The sequence below is a fragment of the Ptychodera flava genome, chromosome 4 (assembly GCF_041260155.1).
Source record: "Ptychodera flava strain L36383 chromosome 4, AS_Pfla_20210202, whole genome shotgun sequence".
In the NCBI taxonomy this organism is placed as follows: Eukaryota; Metazoa; Hemichordata; class Enteropneusta; family Ptychoderidae; genus Ptychodera; species Ptychodera flava.
Genome location: NC_091931.1, coordinates 25348857 through 25367410, shown reverse-complemented (window position 1 = coordinate 25367410; position 18554 = coordinate 25348857). Strand labels below are relative to the sequence as shown.

General features: G+C 35.7%; 3 long non-coding RNA genes across 3 annotated transcripts; 1 reads left to right on the top strand and 2 right to left on the bottom strand.

Moving 5' to 3' along the window:
- Positions 1-663: 663 nt before the first annotated feature.
- Positions 664-3353, top strand: LOC139131273 (uncharacterized). The gene is made up of 3 exons (XR_011552094.1): positions 664-851; positions 1973-2083; positions 3233-3353. It is a non-coding gene; the product is annotated as an uncharacterized lncRNA (long non-coding RNA).
- A 969-nt stretch (positions 3354-4322) lies between these two features.
- LOC139131272 (uncharacterized) lies at positions 4323-10791 on the bottom strand. The gene is made up of 4 exons (XR_011552093.1): positions 10698-10791; positions 9638-9687; positions 8172-8329; positions 4323-4602 (listed from the first exon to the last, which is right to left on the bottom strand). It is a non-coding gene; the product is annotated as an uncharacterized lncRNA (long non-coding RNA).
- Positions 10792-11931: 1140 nt separating this feature from the next.
- LOC139130468 (uncharacterized) lies at positions 11932-17625 on the bottom strand. Its single transcript, XR_011551867.1, has 3 exons — positions 17230-17625; positions 14015-14062; positions 11932-12060 (listed from the first exon to the last, which is right to left on the bottom strand). It is a non-coding gene; the product is annotated as an uncharacterized lncRNA (long non-coding RNA).
- Between the last annotated feature and the right edge of the window lie 929 nt (positions 17626-18554).

Below are 18554 nucleotides of genomic sequence, written 5' to 3'. Positions count from 1 at the left end.
CTGCCAACAAAATAAATCTCAACCAAAAGTTACTGTACTTGCCAATTGGCGTAATACCATAGCAAATTTTAAACATACTGTTATGCATGCTCTGTCCAGCACATCTGTCCAGCACATCATAAAGGTTTTCCTATTAAATATATTTGTTTAAAGTTTGCCAGTTAATTTTCATGAACAGGGTAATATCTTTAATTACATACCTCGTATATCGAACGTCGCGCGCTCCATAGGATTCAATGGTAACTCGCCGATGACGTAGCGGGCCGCATAGTCATCACTGGACTGAAAGTGAACCGGAACTATTTTCAACTTGAAAACTTTTGGAATTAAAAGTCTTGAAATTTCATGTTTTGCACAGAAAATACGGTTTTTGGAAAATTTCTCCTAAAAATATTGATAAACAGCATAACAGTAGTTTAAATATATCAATGCGCCATTCGTTGATGAAAATCGTTCTATTTTTAACCGTTTTTCGTCTAAAATGAAAATAAAGCATTTGACTATAATTTTCCAATACACGTAAATATTTTTGGTGCAAACTGAGTAAGAGAGGCATGTAATAAAAACATTATAGCCCAAACAAGGGACTATGTACCCTCGGGGCAGGAGACCATTTGCCCTCCTTACGTCGGGCAAATGGTCACCTACCCTCCGGCACATAGTTCCATGTTTGGGCTATAATATATATAATTACCCGGTAACAATTAGTCAACAATTAGTGAGCTGGTACATCTCAACTCAAATTCTGTGCATGATTTATGTTCAATGGGTTAATTTTATATGTGGCCTCAGACATTGTTTTTCTCATCTAGTGTTTCATAGAGGTTCCAGCCAGGCGGCTGAGCAACAAGGTAAGGAAGAAAATATTGGAGGTACAAACGTACAAGTAAATTTTCTGTAAATAAGTACATATAGTTTATCCTTTAAATTAGGCCACAGTGATAAATTCTTTGTTTCACATCCCATGCACATGGGTTTTTGGAGGTTTCATGAAAAAACACTGTATTTCAACAGGACTTTCCCTTTACCTTTTCTGCCAACAAATCATTGCTTACAAACTTTGTTAAGTGTTTTCGCATGGTTGCAGAATATTGCATCGTTGTGCAAATTATGAGGTGAAAAGGAGGTTTCTGGTTTTCATTGTGGATATTATGTTTGTTAGACATGGTATAAAAATATTAAAGACTAATCATGGAAATTAATTTGGCTTGTTCCATTTCCAACTGTACAGTTGCTAGATATTATTATACAGTGCCTATATATTCTCATGTTGGATTAACTCGGTATCATTTGGAATCAGAAAATGTATTTACATTTGCAAAGCTGTACTATCTATAACTGTTCCCCTGTTTTTATTGTTTTGTCCTGTGTATCAAGTGTAGTTTCTCGTCGAACTCTGTAAAGCATGATGAATGTAAGTTTTTAGCCAATGAACACAACTTATTTGTGTACAATCACTGCTGTTTAATGATGAAAATTGAATTTACGTCCGGATTTAAAGTCATTTGACGACAAAAAAACAATCAGACCATACACAGCCACATCCTGTATTAACAAGCAGAAAACTACATATTTTAGGAAGCAAGAAACGTTATAAACAAGGATACACAGAAGAAAAATAGCGAAGAATTGTCAGAAATTCCAGACAGTAACCCTTTGCTGCAGATGCAAAAAATTGTAAAACACCAATGTTGAGAAGTCCCTATCAATGTCCCTTGCAATGTTCATATCTTCCTAGGGAAGTGAAGAGATTTGATCAGCACTTCATCTGGATATATACACTGCTTGAACACTGCTGTGCATTAAATCAGCTTTTCTGAAGTTCCTTGCTGTTTCCTTATGAATATTTGAATACTGCATGGGAAATTGACAGTGCCTTATCAAGTTTGGTATTTTAGATTTCTTGCATCTGCATTATAAATCCTAAAGATCAGAAAAGGACAAACGATAAAAATGTCTGTTTACTTTTCAGTACCAAACTCTGCAAAAGTCAATAGAAAAACTGACCTGTAAAACAGTGCAATTAAAGAGGATTCACAAGAGGTTAACACACAAGAAATACCATATGATAAGTAATCCGCAGGTAAGTATTTTCTGGCAGGAGACTACAGCAATATGAAGGATTAAAATTTGAAGCATATATAATAGTAGCTTTGCATGTGGGCCTTAGGTTGTTTCGACCGGCTTCACCTACAAGCACTGTGCTGCAAAGTGCGATGAAGAGAACAATAATCATGCACTTTTGCACATTTACAAAAATACTGAAAAAAATATCCTTTTAACTGAAACATGCAGAATTTGCGATGAAGAGAAGTGGAGACATGTAGTCCATTTCTGTTTCACTCGTTTGGACCTGCTTTTCCAAGATGAAAATGTTCACATCTGAATAAAATGCCTGTACTGATTGTTTCAAAATGTCATATTATCTTCATACTGTTGATATATTCAACTCTTTTCAAGTTTCTCAATATCATTCCATAGCATTCAAAACATGCGTAGCCGGTATGGCCGCCGAACACGCCACCATTGCAAGTGTGTAGGAAAACTAGACATTGTGTAATATTGACTTCTACACTGAAAAGGGTTGCAAATAATGTCAGTATGAGGATAATATGATATTTTGTAATGAACAGTGCAGGAATTTCATTTATATGTGAAAATTTTCAATTGGAAAGCAGGTCCAAATGAGTGGAACAAATCGGCCACTTTCATGACCCCCATGTGACCCCTACATCCTGGCAATTTTGTTGGTATAAGTTTTACTAATTTGAGTTCAAACTCTGCAACCGTGAACCTAATATCATTGAAATTTGTGTACTCCCACTCATCCTTGAACAAAACGTAGGATTTTATTTGTCACAAAGGGAGAAAAGTTGAAGGTTGTATGATGCCATACCAACAGAAATACCAGATTGTAAGGTCACTCAGGGCTCAGAGGTCATGAAAGTGGCCTATTGGTTTGCGTCATCTCAACTTCTATTCATATCCTGTGGCAGTGCTTTTCCAAGCTTAGCATAAAATATGCAAATTGCCTGAAAACAATTTTCAATATCAAATATTATTTTATAGCACGTGACTAATTTGCATCATTTGTGGGTGAAGAAGAATATTATTACTGATAGGTTTTTTTTGTGCACTGAACGAGTGTAAAATACAAGTAATATTTCAAGAGTATTACCATACAAAATAATTCTGTATCTTGAATAACTGGTTAAAGATCTTTCTTTACCAGATGAGGTGCGTCAAGTCATATCTAATTCTGTCATACCAAAGGAGAGTTCACCAATTACAGAAAGCCCATCAACAGATGAGACAGAGCATTGCTTCGTTACAGAGGCACTGCATTACTGAAACTGCTGGTTGCATCAGACAACATGAAAAGGTGAGTTTTTAACTTTTCCCTTTAAGTGATGATCCCTTATGTATGACAGGTGTCCAGAAACTTGTAATAATTTCTCACTGAATAACATTAGATGACAGTTGGTTTTACTGGAACACCACCTGCACATTTTTTTACAAAATGCCATCCAACAAGAAGGTTCAGCACTGTCACTTGTTATGCTGTGATTACTGAAGAAAATGAAATATGTTAGTATCATGTCATTCTATTTCTGAAACACCGGATATACACTTGATAATCTCAACAAAACAATCCATTTTGATGCATATTGCATGATAGTTGCAATTTCAGGAAATGCATAGAAGACGCCAGACAGGTGGTACTAGAGCTGAGAGCAATCCCGGTGAAGATTTACATGGTAAGAAATGTAATTGTCTTCAATAAATCAAAGCACTGATTGGATTGACAACACTTAAAACCATTATTCATCTTCCCAAATTAGGTCTCTTCAATGGCAAAAGATGACCATGAAGAGCAAAGGCGTGAAATGGACCTTGCCTCAGTATGTTTACCACTTATGAGTTAAAAGTAATTAAATTTGGATGAAAATTAAATTTGGATGAAAATGTTTTTAAGTTGCTTGAAATAGAATATCGAATCAATAAAGTAATGTTTTGTATGTCTTTTTCAAATTTACACCAGATAATAATAGCTTAATTGTCATGTTGCTACAATAAAGTCATGTCATGATCACTTTCCCTCACACTCTCTTTCATTAACCATGTTCTCACTGAACTAAAAAATTGTAATTGCTTCTTTTCATAGCATAAAGTCATCATACATATAATATCACCCCAATTAACATCTAAACTCTTTCTCTTTTTACATACTTTCTACATCACCCAATTAAGTACTACATCACATCACATCCTAACTATCACTAGCTTCATTTATCTTTCTACATCCAGGATCAGTTTGTGAGACTCTACAGCTCAGTGGTAAGAGCAACAGGTCCATGTTACAGCACAGACGGGATCTGGGGGTCCCAGGTTCAAACCCTGGTGGAGTCAATGTACTTTTTCCTGGCATTAAGAGTCCAGCAGTACTGAATGATGTATTTGCTGCATCTCTGTTCCATCACCATTTTCAATCTTCCACATCTGGCAATTAAAACACATTTCATTTTCCAGGTTTATTCCATTACAGATTTTACTGATGAATTTACTTCCAGTGGAATACCATGTATCCTGAATTCACTGCTACTGAAAATGAACAAGTAGATATCAATGAGCACTATTTTATAATAGTTTAATTCCAAATTATTTGTAGAAAGTTGCACATTTAATAAGATTCATGAATTATTTTTATTGTTAGTTGTACATGTTATTCAAATATGAATGCAGATTTAACAAACAGATGAAACTGTAGGAGATGTAATTACTGGGCATTTCAATTTTTTTTTTTGGAATTCTCACAAGAAACTTCAGTAGATGCACACGCACAAAATATAACACAACATCAAAAAGTTACAGCTAATTGAGCTTCAAGTAATATTTTATTTTGTACAGGTAATGGGGCATTTACCTGAAAACGAACTCTGGGATAAGCTTTATTCATTAAGTTTTACTCTCTTTTTTTAATCCATATGCTGGACAAGAAGCTGACGTGTGTGCAATATCTGGATGCAAATATCCAGGAAGTAAACGTTTACAAACCTTGCATGGTGTGTACGAGCTAAAAGATGATATTGAGTTAAATATGAACAACAAAGACCACATTAAAACCTGCAACAGACATTTCAACAATGAAAAAAAACGTGGCCACCCACATGGGCACACTAAATACCAAACCAAAAATAATCTGCCAAAAACAGTTACAATGAAAACTTGTAGTCTCTGTCACAAAGAATGCAATGTAAGTCAGTCACAACCATGCAATCTGCACTGTGTGTCACTTGGACTAACAAATCCCCAAACATACCAAGTCACATGTGATTTCTTAGATGAACATGAAGAAATACCATTAGAACAGAAAAAATAAAAAATAAATCTAAACAGTAATTTGTACAGCACCATAAGTGACAGTGTCAACATCGAGTATATCTGCATGATGTGCAAAAAGCTTGTGTTACCATTACTTAAATGCCAAGAAAACTACAGAGAAAAACTCCATACCATTAAATCACCATTACAAACAAAAAATCAACACATAATGCAGCATATTGACACTTCATTTTGTTCTGAATTAATCAAACATGTTAAATGTAAAAGCAAGCTTCCAAACAACTGGTCTGTTTGTAGTTACGACCAAAATACAATCCTTTTTCAGGAACATTTAATTTTCAATGAAACTTGGCATGTTCCCCGAATGATCAAATCAGTCTATGACCATGATGTATTAGTCTGTCAATTTTATCTTCTTGGTAAAATTATAGAAACTAAAAAAGTGACCGGGAATTTTGAAGAAATTTATGAAAAATTGTCAGATGAATTAGAAACACACTCTAAAGTGAGAATCTGTTGTGGTATTAACTCAACTGATGACATTCTAGCATGTCAGGAATACCAAGTTACACATAAAGAAAGTTCCCCTTTCACAATAAGCCAACAAGCATTTTCACCTCGACCATCAAACCAAATCATAGTCAAAACGATACGAGCGCACAATAAAAATGATGACGTCAAAAATTGCCAAATAAAAGCTGGCAGTGATAGGGAAAGATGCCCTGCTTGTTCATCGCTGTATACATACATAAAGAGAAATATTACCAAAAATGTAAACACTTCAACACCACCTCCAAAAACAAGTTTTTCCAAATTAACATATGAAGCTCTACTTAAGCGGGCCAGGAAACTTGCGTCTAAAGTAAAGCTATTCAAGAGGAAAATGAACACATTGTCAGAAACATATTTTAATGAATGCAAACCCGAAAATCAAATAGGAGCACCGTCAAATATCAATCTCACATCAACAAATCTCACTACATTGTTTGACTACGCTATCAGAAATAATATCCTAGTGGAAAATTCAGTACTCTACAGTCTAATATCAGACACGGTAATATCTCTAACACAGCATGAAAAAGAATCAAAAAATCGAAAAATTACAGAAAATCATCGTCCAAAAGGCATTCGCTTTAGCCCCCTCGTAATTAAATTTTGTGCCAGAATAGCAGAAAAATGTGGTAAAACTGGATATGAAGTTGTTAGAAATATAATTCCCATACCAACGTGGCAAACTATCAAAACCTACCGCCAATCATCAAAGTCGTATCATCCCATTAATGAGGAAAACTTGAAACTTATGACACAAGAACTTGCACGAAGGAACTGTAAAGGGATTGGTGGTGTCCACTGGGACGAGATGATAATCCGTAGGGGTGTGACGGTATGCCAACGAACAAACAACCTCATTGGATTTGAAGACCTTGATATTCCAGATTTGTACACTAACAGAGATATGCTCACAGAGACTCAAAAAACAACACTACAAGAAGATGAAGATGATGGAGGCTTTCCTTTGCATTCATCAGACAGTGATTATGAAGAAATGGATCCTGGCACTGATAAAGAACCACTGGCACCAGCAAGACTAATTTTACAGTATTTTTGGACATCTCTTGAAGGGGACTTCAGTTGGCCCATTGCAAGTTTTCCTCTTGATACGATAAACTCTAACAAACTGAAGAAATGCACTGATTCAGTATTAAGGGCCCTTGGAGGTTTGGACTTTGGAGACAACAAAAAAATTGAGACTATTTATGGTGTGTGTGACGGGGCTACCCACAGTGCTGCCTTCATAGAAAGGAATAACAAATTAGATTGGATGTCAAGAAATCCATACAATGATAACAAACCAATTTTCTGGTTATGTGACCCTCCCCACATAATGAAGCGATTACGTAACTTTGTTCTTTGACCAGACAGAAAGTTGACACTTCATTCCTCTCATGTAAAACCTGAACATTTCTTTGATGTGGCACTACATAAAAGAACTAAATTATCTGAAAAACACATCAACCTTGATAAATGTACCAAAATGAATGTCAAACGTGCAGTCGAAACGCTTTCAGAAGAAGTAGCTGAAGACATGAAAATAAGCTCTTATGGAAGATCGGAACTTGGCTGACAAGGCAATACATACACAACTGTACAACATACTTCTCAGTAATGAACGATGTTGAAGAGGACCACCAGAGTTTGAAAAAATTAGTAAAAGTATTACTTTTTTTTAAGAATTGGTTTTCCATATTAAAACATCATGAAAAGGATCGGGCCTCAACAAAGACTGATTACTGGAAACAGTTCATTTCACTGCAAACATACAGAGATGTTCTAAGATCTATCAGAGGATTTATAGCTCTCAGTGGATACTTAAAAATAAACCATCCTGAAATAAAATTTGTGCCAAGGACAACCAATCAAGACGACGTAGAAAACTACTTCAGTTTACAGCGGGCAAGACTAACTGGAGGTGAACCGACAGTTGAACAATACATGGACGGAAATAGCACACTAACAACATCATTTCTCTTCAAAGCTGAAGAGAACGATCTTGTAGAACAATTTGGTTCTTACAATAAGGCAGTCCTCCCAAATTTTGTTTCAATACCACTAAGAAGAAAAGTCACTCCTGTCGATTCTGAATCAGCACCAACTCAAGATCTGTGGTCTACCTCAGATGTACTCACAAAAATCTTCAAACACCATCATTCCAGCATATAGACACATTTCAAAGCAAGGCCAAAGAATTTCAACTCATTCGACACGCACAACAAACAATTAAAATCATTCTTTTAAAGATGCCAAAAATTGAAATTCAATACACTCACCGTATTTTGTCATTAATGACAGAGAAAACCAATCAACAAACTTTGCTAGACTTTCTTCACCATCTAGACTGTACACTAAGAACCAAATACTACAATACTCCATCTTGGACACCTTCAATCATATATGACATCAGCGGAATGCCTAAGGAAAGAAAAAGCTGTAAGAGACCACTGGACAAAGTTACTAGAATCTGTGAATTTGACACCAGCTTCCAAAATTCAACAGGAACAAAGCATACAGTTACATGTACTTGGAAAATTTGTCAAAAAATTTGCACGACGAAGGTGTGTGACATATCTGGCTACTGATGGTCTTAACCCTACAGTAAAAACAACTGCTGTCAGGAAATTACTAAAAGAATATTCCGAAGATGTTCAAGCCCCCCACACCAATGATGTCTGTTTTAATTGTGGAGTAAAGGGTCACTGGGCAAGACAATGCAGAGCTAAAGCAAAGCATGATGAGGAGTGGCTGAAACATCAAAACTGCTACTTTTGTGGAGAAGCTGGTCATCTGAAGAAGTCTTGTCCTAAACTGAATATTAGATTTAGTGAGGTAATAATGCTAATGAAGCAAGACATTGCAAATTCTATTACATCTACAAGGAACAACAATGCATTTTACAATGGTGTACAGTGCATAGTGCATAGTGCAGTTACATTTAAAGGGGAAGGACACCAATGCTGATTTTGTCATAAGTGCCTCATCTAGGTTCACTAATAGTGGGGAAAGTCATTTTCACCAATCATAAATCATGCAATTTCTATACAACAGATGGGAAAATCTTGCAAGGTGCTCATTTTCAGGGCTTCAAAATGGATAGAGCCAATCTCTGGCACTCTTGAGTATCTGTGCACACCTCACACGTTTTTCACCTCTGTTCTTAGGGAAACTGCATGATTCATGATTGCTGAAAATTGTTTTCCCCAACTAACCAAACCTTAAGGAGACAATTATGACAAAATCAGCCTTGGTGCCCTGTCCCTTTAAAGGGACATGAGCTGTACCTTTTGGCTATTTTTTCAACAGGCTTTCTTGTTCCGCGTATCAACTGCAGCTATATGTCCCACTTACTGTGGCATGCTATAATGTACAGTATTCTACTTGTAAACATGGACTATATATATTTTGTATGTGTAACGGCCATTGTTGTTGTTGACAAATGAATTCCAGTCCGGACATGAATTCAATTTTCAACAATAACAATGCTGACTGTACACATACACACAGTATTGACAAGTTGAAAATTGGGCATTTCATCATTCTTCAGTGATTCAAATTAGAATATGTACCGGTAGTTGATACACAGACCAAAAATGCCAAAAATATAGACAAAAGTTACAGCTCATGGAGCTTTAAATGATTTGACAGTTGCGAAATAATCCCAAAAATTAAACTGACTGCTGCCATTAATTTTGGTTACATCATAAGCACTAAAATCTAATATTTCTTTCAAAGAACTTACCTTTATTTTTCATCAAACAATCATTATCCACTGTTTAACTGTTCATGATACTAGAAGAACAAAATAACAAAAATACCATCAATGAGACGGAGATGCTCACATTTTTTTGCAAAATGGGTTTTAATACTATTATACATCAAACAACTAAATTACTTGTAGATACAAAATACAGATTCTTCTGTGTGACAAATTTCATCAATACTTTAAAAGATATAAAAGATATAGCTGAAAAAGATATAGCTAAGATATAGAGAAGAAGAATTTTAACCAAAAATAAGGATAATCACAAAAAAAATTCAGGAAAAATAGAAAATTCAAGATATCTTCCCAAAATACATAATACTGTATGAGGTCCACCTAAGGTACGGTACTTGCATACCAATTTTGAAAGCAATCCGACCAGTGGCTCTTGAGTTATTAATTTTTGACCATTTTCACATTTTAAAGCTCATTTGCATAATTTGGGCAGTGTCAACTTCATTTGAACAAAATCCCATCTACAGCCCTGGATGCATCTACACACCAAATACCAAGCTGAAATGTGCAGCAGTTCTCAAGTTTTTGCAGTGGACGGACATACATACAGACAGACATACAGACATACATACAGACGACAGACGCCGACTTATGATATAAGCTCACATTGGTATACCAAATGTGAGCCAAAAATCTATCAGAATTACGGAACATTATGCCAAATTTGCCTTTGTGTCCTTTCCCTCAAATTTTACAGAATGGAACACCAGCTGCTGAAGTCCTAAAACTGCCAGAGGTGAATTTTGACAACTGTATAGAGAGTATGAGTGACAACCAACAAATCAATGGAGACAGAAAAGACAGCAGATATTTTAGACAGTGTTCTTCAGAATGGTTTGAAGTGAGACGAGGCCTTATCACTGGTAGTAAAGCTGCAACAGCTTTGGGCAAATTGTTAATTTTATAAAATCATGCGACTGTCATTAAAAATAAATTTATTGAGTGCACGTAGACAATGACAATGATTATGCAAAATCAGATGAACATATTTTAAATGGCATATTGCTACGAAAATGTGCTTTACCCCATTTTCATCTTTACATTGTGCATTCTCAAAGGTCTCCTTACTGTGCTGTACCAGGCACTCCAACAATAATCTTGTATCTTGAAATCTGCTTCGAACAGGATGGAGAGGAAAGAAGGAGATGGATGACTTGTACCGAAGTCTAAGGAACCACGATGACACACAGCTACAGCCAAATAAAGCTATGAAGTGGGGAACCATGTGTGAAGACTCTGGTGTTGTCACATACATACTTTATTTAAATATTACTAAATTTGTGAAGACGGGGTTTTGGGTTTTTGAGGACAACGAAAAATGTAAATGGCTAGGAGCCTCACCTGATGGCATTGTTAACAACAAAATTGTAATAGAAGTTAAATGTCCATTTAGCAATGGCAAATTATTTCCTTATGAAAATATTCCAATAAATTATATACCACAAATACAGCTTGAAATCTTGGTTACGAATACAGATGAGTGTCATTTTGTTTGCTGGACACCCAAAAAACAACTATTTACAGAATTAAAAGAGACAACGAGTTTATTGCACTCCTACTAACAAATCTGAAAAAATTCTGGGATTGTGCCCAAAGTGGAAACCCTGCAATATTAACAGAACAAACAAAAATATTGAAGTTGAAGACAAAAGAAATTATTAACAAGAGTGAACTTCTCATTTCAGCTCCTTCATTCAAATCAAATGATATTTCTAAACACACATTCTTCGATGATTTTTGCAAACATGATGACCTAAAAACAAATACAGACATTTTTAAGACAGCTTCTTCCCATGTTTCTCAATATTACCAATCTTATTCTTATAATTCAGGAGGTGTAAGTAATTCATGTTTTATTGACACATTTTTGGAATGTATGTATAATGTTGTAAAAAGGAAACTTTCAGCCTTTGAAAACATTTCAAACCAAAGTGAAATAATGTCAACTTTTATGAAATCTTTAGATCTTAGATCTAGAAATATGTTCCATGCAAGCAAAATGTCAATGTGGCACTACCTGTGCAACAATACCAAAGATGGTCTTATGCTTTTTCCAATAGGTAATATGGCTGCCATTGGAACCATTTTTGATAAATTTTATCAGAATATGAAAGAAAATGAAAAGCATATGTTTTTTTTACAAACATCCTTATTTAATCAATGTCCAGCTGTTCAAACACACAACAAACAGCACATAGCATGGTGTCAGACCCTACCACTGTTACGAAAGTCAATTACTCTTGATTTTGTCAATAATAAAGGAAAGGGATATGATGTGGTTAAGTTGTTAGAATTTTTACCTACGCAAAGGAGAAATCCCAGCATTTACAGATGTCATAGACGACTTGGTGATAGGGCCTGCAATACCACTGTATTTACAACATTGTCTGTAATAAATGAACCATATTTGTTTGCTGTGGAGCTAGAAAAAGATGAAAAAAATTATCTTCAACCATTCTTATTAGAAAATAATCTTGATATTCATATAGGCCAAAATATTCAATATGATTTGGCAGCTATTATTTACCATAATGCCCATCATTTCTGGTGTGAGATTTTTTGTTCCAGTGTTGGGTGCAGGCCAGGATGGTATATGTACAATGACATATTGGATAATGGGAAATCACAGTATAAGGGTAGGAAGCCTTGCGTTGCTAATCCAGAATACATGTACATTTTAATTTTTGAAAGACATGCATCAAACACATCTTCATCAATGTATGCCAGCAAAACAATCAAGGATGCAATGTCTATGTTTCATGTCAATAACACCATTGCAAATGAAAGGCAGAATAAAACAAATTTGACTACTGTCTTACACCAATGCCATATAGAAGTAATGGATAAAGACACCATTTCAACACTGAAAGAAAAAATGTTGGCCAACAAGACCCAAATAATGAGTATGGCTTGTGGCATTCAAAGCACATCAACAAGCCAATCTAATGATTCAGAAGCAAATGACACACACGAAAAAAAGATCTCGCTTGTTGAGCTAAATAATAGCAATACGGATGGACCAATAGAGCTTTCTATCCTCGATCATAACTACAGCACAAATATCAAGCGATGTCATTCAAACAACGAAATTGGTCCACCAGAAATATGTCTCTCTACAAAAAGACGACGTACAAAGTCTTCAATATACCCAGAAAATGAATGGGTAAAATAGCGCAGTGTATAGATCCGAGGTATAAACTAGAAGGAGATTCAAGGTCACCAAGGCTGATTTTGACATAATGTCCTTTTGGTTCCATTAGTAGGGGAAAATCATTTTCACAAACCATACATCATGCATTTTTTCTCAAACAGGGGTGAAGGCTTGCATGTGTGGGTGCTTCAAAATGGCTGCAATGGAGTTTTTAGGGATCAACCATTCTTGCATGAGGACTGGCTCTGCTGAAGTTGTTGACCTTTCACAACAAATAATGTTGGCATATCTCTTCTTTGCACTCAGAGTTAACGGCTAAATGTTGTTTACATCTCTAAATTTCAGAAGTGGAAACATTGCTACTTGAAAATCACTGACAATTAGTCACAGCGTCACGGTTTTGTCCCCATGCAAAAAAGCTTGATCCCTAAAAAGCACCATTGCACGTATGATTTAAAATAACAATAAGGCTGAGTCTCTGAAATGTTCTTTTTTTTAATCTTTAACGTTGCTTTATTGTTTACCAGGTACACAGCAATTTTAGCCAAAGTTAACTTTCAAACAATGAACGCATTGTTTGTCTGTAAATACCCATAGCAGGAATAATGTAAATTGAATTTGACTTAATGAGACATTTTTTTTAACTCTTTTTAAATGGATCTATTAAGTATCAGTATGTCATTGCTTGAGAGTAGGTACCACTCCACAATAATCATCCATTTTGTTCATGTAATCTTTTTTATTGAATGAGCAATTATCTTTCAGAAAGTTAAATTCACTCTCAGAATTAAATTCTCTTGTATGTATCCAGCTTCTGATTTTGAGAAAACCACAGTAAAGTTTAGAATTAAGGCTTCAAAAAAAAATTGTGCTGGTAACATGCATTGCCACCAATGTTTTTCACAACAATATGTATATTGAGTTCAAGCTAACAACCTTGATGAGCATTGATATGTATTTTTAAATTTGTAAAATCAATGTTGTGTTATGGATTACATGTCCAGAATCTGTCCTTAACATTATATTGCAGTCATGTTTTGTTTTTTACTCTATTTCAGAGTAAGAATTCCTTAATAATTTCAAGGGAACATAACAACCTTACCATTGTGATATAAACTGTGCCTGTAACTAATCAAAAGGTTAGCTTTTCATTTTAAACATACAAGTACAAAAATGTTATAGAAACTTACCTTCATACTGCTTATGGACAAGTCAAGACTTGCCATGGATTCATTGATCTAAAATATAAAATGACAAGAATCATTTGTCAGGATTAATTATTACACCAGCGATTGGCTGTTTTCAGGACAAATACATAACCCTACCCACTGGTATTGTGTACCAATCATTTTTGCCAAAAAAACATGTTCATTTTTGTTCTAAAGGGATGAAGGTTATGTAGTGGTCATGAAAACAGCTGCTTTAACAGGGCTCGAAATTAACTTTTTTGATCACTTGCATTTTGGGCAAGTATAAAAGATTTTTACTACCCCTATGGACAATACTACTTGCCCCAGTGTTTTTTATATTTCTATTCTTTTATTTTGGGTTGTCATCGTTTATGTTCGTTTCAAACATCGCAGTCCATTAGTGTTGATCTGCATGCTTTTTGTCATCTTATCCACCAATAATCAATCACAGGATTCAGAAATTTAGGGGCTTGCAAATCATTTCATATTCTAATCAGCATTTTTGGTAAATCAAACTTGGTAAATGTGCTGATGCAACAGCAAAAATGGCTTGACGTGCGTCTCAAGAGTTCACAGACTGTTCATGCAGACTTTCAATCATTTGATGTTATTTTAGGCACAGTCCTCATGGGACCATGTATTAGGATACAGTCATTTAACTAGGGCTAACAAATCTGCCTAAAATGTGTTGCCAGTGGTTACTTGTCCAGTTGAGCAAGTACAAATTATTTTTACTTGCCAAGCATCAGGTTTTACTTGCCCTGGGCAATCGGGCAACCCTTAAGTTCGAACCCCGTTTAAAAAAATGATAAAATTAAACTTTGTATTTGGTTAGATTTCAACAGTAAGATGTTTACGACAACTTTCAAACTTAAATGATTCAAACTCTAAAAGCACATATTTTGCAGATGTACTCATATTCCATTGCTAACTTTGATTAGTAGAAAGAATGGAATTATTTTTTTTTTCAACATCTTGTCTTGTCATATCTATCCTACCATGAGCTTTTATGAATTGTTTACGGTAATACTTGTTAAATTAAATGTGTACATTTTAATCTCATAAATGACTAAGTCAATCAACTAAAGAATTGCTTCAACAAGCTTCATCTGTATAGGTATTGTTTTTATACTAATAGTATAGATGAGTTATTATTTCATTGTAAAGTGAAATAAAAAATCGTGTCAAGGACACAGTCACTTCCATATAGTGTGCTAGGCAGATTTCAGAGATTTTTAACCCAAAATGGGATAAATCGCCCCAAAATTCAAATATACAAATTTCACTTACAATTTGGGCATATCTAACTTAGCTCAAAAATAGAAACCTGCATAATACAAATTTCAAAGCAGTTGGATAAGCCACATTTCAGAGAAGACTAATTTTGGACCAAAAATAGGGAAAATTGGAAAACAAAACAATCCCAGTTTGACCGAAATAACCAAGAATTTGGCTGTATTGCTTGACAAAGTCACTGGAAAATAAAATAAACATATTCAAGTCACTGAGAACCATCCTTTCACCAAGTTTGAATGAGATACCTGACATAATTCCATATTAGAAAAAAGATTATAATGTATGATCAGTCAGGATTTTTAAGAGACACATGAATGGAGACATCATAATGACAGTTGTTCACCCAGCAGGGTGCAATGAAACAGATGTTTTTGCAACGCCAGCTGTTTAAGGTAGTTTTAATATTTTTCATATGATATATTTGTCAAACTCACTGGGAGAACAAAAATACAAGAAAAATACTCAAAAGTTACAGCTCATGGAACTTTAATTTGTTTCACATTGTGTGATTGACCCTTTTTTTTGCTCTGACAAGCAAACAAACAAATTTATTTTTGTGACTAACTCTGGCAAGATGAGTTCATATCAGGGTGGTGTAACACTGTGTCACACCACTCATGACTGGTCAAACGGTCTTGTTTATTAGTGAAATTAGAGAAGAAAATGAGCATGTGATTCATGGAATGGATTTGTGATGTTGACAAATCAGAAAGTTTCATCAATGTTTTCAAGAAAGTAACTGCCCTAGATAAAGTTGAAGACAATGTCTCCTTTTGATCTAAGCCCTCCAAGCCAAAGTCTCCATTGTACTGATCCTCTCACAGATTAAACATTGAAAAGTTCTTAGATAGGGTGAACCTGAACATGAAAGAACTGCCCTAGATAAAGTTGAAGACAATGTCTCCTTTTGATCTAAGCCCTCCAAGCCAAAGTCTCCATTGTACTGATCCTCTCACAGATTAAACATTGAAAAGTTCTTAGATAGGGTGAACTTGAACATGAAAGAACTGCAGTACTCAAGTGGCATACTTCAGGAAATATGACATCAAATCAATTCCAACAATCATAATCATTCAAGTATTATTACCAGGTCCAATAAACAATAAAAACAAACAAACAAACAAACAAACAAACACAATGACAAAATCAGTAGTACAATCTTGAACCACTTTATAAGATCAGCGCGTAGTTAACCAGGCTAGCTAGCATGCTACACCCGTCAAGATTGAACTAGAGTGACATGTTACTGTACAGTAATTCAGCTAGCTGCCAAATTACTGTTCTGAGTCAAAGTCAGGAATGCTGTCTCTCATCATCTGAGTGACAGATTTGTCATATTTGACCTTTGATTTTTCTCACTTTCTGTGACAAAGCTGCTACATTTCCGGTCGAAATTTGCAAGATAGATAGCTGTTGTCACATCCTCAAAAAGAGTGTCTCAGATTTACCCTTTCATTGTTTTAAAGATATGGGCAGTTAAATGTGTTGGACTAAAATTGTTATTGCTCAAAAAAAGAAGGGCAAGCATAAGAAATCTGTGACACTGTTTTCAAGCATATAACAATATCTTTCCATGATATATATTTCAGACAGAAATCTATCGTGGATCCTTGGGTCCTATTGATTTTCATAACTTTCCTAAATTGATCTTCTGAAAATCAACTATGACTGATTAAGACATCATTTATTACATGTAATGATTCTAGAATTTCATTGAATACTAATTATGAGCATAATATAACAATTACCTGGTGTTCCCATGATTGGTGGTGTCACGGTCCCTCCACACAGTGGTGGTGTACATGACAAACATGCGTTATGACAGCCAATAAAATATATCAAACCTGGCAAAATTCTTTAAATGTATGGATAAATCTTTTGAAAAAAGGGCAAACCTTTCAAAATTGGCATGCACTAACCTGGTGTACCAAGGATTCCATATCTGCAATCGAAATCAGTGCCACGTAAATGGAAATGTCCCATCCAGGCGTTTTTTTGCAGCAAAAACGTCATTTTTTGGACGATTTTAGGTCAAGTGGTGATGACCACAGCTGACAATTTTTCACGAATAAAACCACAAATAAATGCAAGAGCCTGTCAAAAGCACACGAAACATAAATTCCGGTTCACTATCGGATCAAAGATATCATCCTTCAGTGAAATGAAAACATATTAACATGACAAGGAGCTGAAATACGACGGGGTCGTTTCTGTATCGGCGACTCACTCACGCCCGCTATCAGCTGTTTGACCTCTGACGTCACAAATGTACATAGCATAGGACCGCGCGTCGCGTTCGGAGTTTTCCCCTCCCTCCTGACCTGACCTCTGTATACATGCACTATCGTGTTAAAGAAAGGCATTCTGGGTAATAACGGTGTTTTGTAATCACCTCCAGCTGAGACAATGGAGCATTTTTAACCTTATGCGATTTCGTACTTAGGGAGCATTCGTTATTTACGGGGAGGGGGGTTGGTGGAAATCAGGGGGGGTTGACTTTTACAAAACCGCTTTTTAGGGGGGGGGTCAAATTTTACAATCAATGATTGAAGGGGGGGGATCAAATTTTACAAAGGTTTGTATTGAGTTATGGAAAACAAAATTGACTTTGGAATTTCACCGAAATGTTGCTTGTGTAACCGATGTTTCTAGACGGCAGAATAATAATCGACCGAAGCTCAGCCAAATTTATTTCTCTAGCAGGGCAAACAAGTCCGAGACTGGCGTTAACCTCTCTAGAGCAGCAACAGAGCATATAGCCCTGATTACAGGTCTGTGTGTCCCTGGCGTATAGGCCTACGGCCTCTACCACAGCCCTGCAACGGTCTGTGGAGATAACTGGGGTCTCTGCAGCGAGATTCAAAATGGTAAACAACTTGTCGAGTATGTTATGTTTCAGAAAATGAGCGGTTTTGGACGTTAGGAGAAGTCAATCGCATCTTTTCTGGGATTGGTTAGGAGGTAAAGGTAGGCAGGGAAAGGATTTTGCCCCAATAGAGCAGAATTTCGGCCGAAAAGACCGTTTAGTCTTCATTGCGGTCCAGATCCAGGCCGCAGAGACCTCAAGTCTGTTCAAAGACCATTGCAGGGCTTTGGTACAGGCCATATAATGCTGGGAACACACGTGCACACACCTGTACGCAGGGCTACACAGCATGGGGCATGAAATGAGGAACCAACACACAGTCATATAATGTAACAAACAACTTCTGTATATTACTATATTGTGTCAAATATTGGGGTC